The following is a 1445-nucleotide window of genomic DNA, read 5'->3' on the forward strand; positions in this document are numbered from 1 at the left end:
GATTAGTTACCTTCTATTGTTTAGTGGTTATCGGAGAAATTGAATTGTATTATTATAATTAACATTAATTATATCTTTTACATTAAATTTAATAACCAAATAAGTCAATCATAATAAAAAAATTTTCTGTAAAATATAAAAAACTTAAAAGAAAATCCTATTTTACAATTTTTTTTTAAATTATCCAATTTTTTATATTTTGTCTGACTAAGAAAAAATAAAAAAAAAGATTAAAAAATTTAAAAGAAAAACCAAAAGAGTTTATAAATAAGTCAACCATGATTTTTAAACAAATAAAGTTTCATTTTGCAAATTTTTCAAACGACCCATTTTTTTCTTAAATATGTTCCTGTTAAAACAAAAATAAAAAAAATGAAAAAATGAAAAGAAAGGTTAAAAAAATTCAAAAAAAAAACTAAAATGAAAGAAAAAAAGATAATCGAAGCTTTGTTAAAAATTTTAGTTTTAATAACTAAATAAGTCAACTATGATTTTTAAATAAGTAAAGTTTTATTTTAAAAATTTTTCAAACGGCCCATTTTTTCTTAAATATATTCCAGTTAAAACAAAAAAGAAAAAAAAGTTGAAAAGAAAGGTTAAAAAAAAAAAAAAAACCTAAAATGAAAGAAAAAAGATCATCGATGTTTTGTTTGGGAAACTTCACCAACAAGACGCTGGAAAGACAATTTGCAATCTGAAGCTTGGCACTTTTTTAATATTTTTGGATCTCATTAAAAACAAAACACGAAAAGAATATGAAATTGATGTCAAGATGTACAAGAACTTGAAAAGAAAAATTTCTAGTAAGAATGGAGAGAAATTGTAACCTCTTTTGTTTTTTCTTTTTTAATATTTTTTAACTTTTTTTTCTAACTTTTTTAATCGGGACAAATATAAAAAAAATTGGGTAATTTAAAAAAAGAATTGCAAAATAAGAATTTTTTTAAGTTTTTTATAATTTATAGAAAAATTTGTATTATGACTATAACTATTTGGTTATTAAAATTTTTTAGTTACTTTATCTATCCATTTCTTTTTTTCGTAGACTGAGGGACAAAAATTATATAGTCTAATTGATAAGGACCCATTATTAAGTATTTATTAATTTGTTGTATTAAGATTAATTACCAAAACAACAAGACATGTATGAATATATAAAATAACCTGTTCCTCCTGCATTAAAGTTTTAAAAGAGGCAGAGAAGATATCTTCTTCTAAAACACTTGTCTTAATCAGCAGCTGCCAACACCAATCTATACGACTATAACTATAGATTTTAATAGGCCTTCTACACTAAAGAACTAGGCCTTTTTTCAAACCATGCTGATGGTTAGAAATATTGTTTGAAGTGATGAAGCTGTGAAGCAGAATATAAATGGATATGAGGGTGAATCAGGGTGCATTTTTACATGAAAAAATAGTTACATTTTTACATAAAAAGCAGA

Source organism: Arachis ipaensis, chromosome B04 (genome assembly GCF_000816755.2).
Source record: "Arachis ipaensis cultivar K30076 chromosome B04, Araip1.1, whole genome shotgun sequence".
Taxonomy (NCBI): domain Eukaryota; kingdom Viridiplantae; phylum Streptophyta; class Magnoliopsida; order Fabales; family Fabaceae; genus Arachis; species Arachis ipaensis.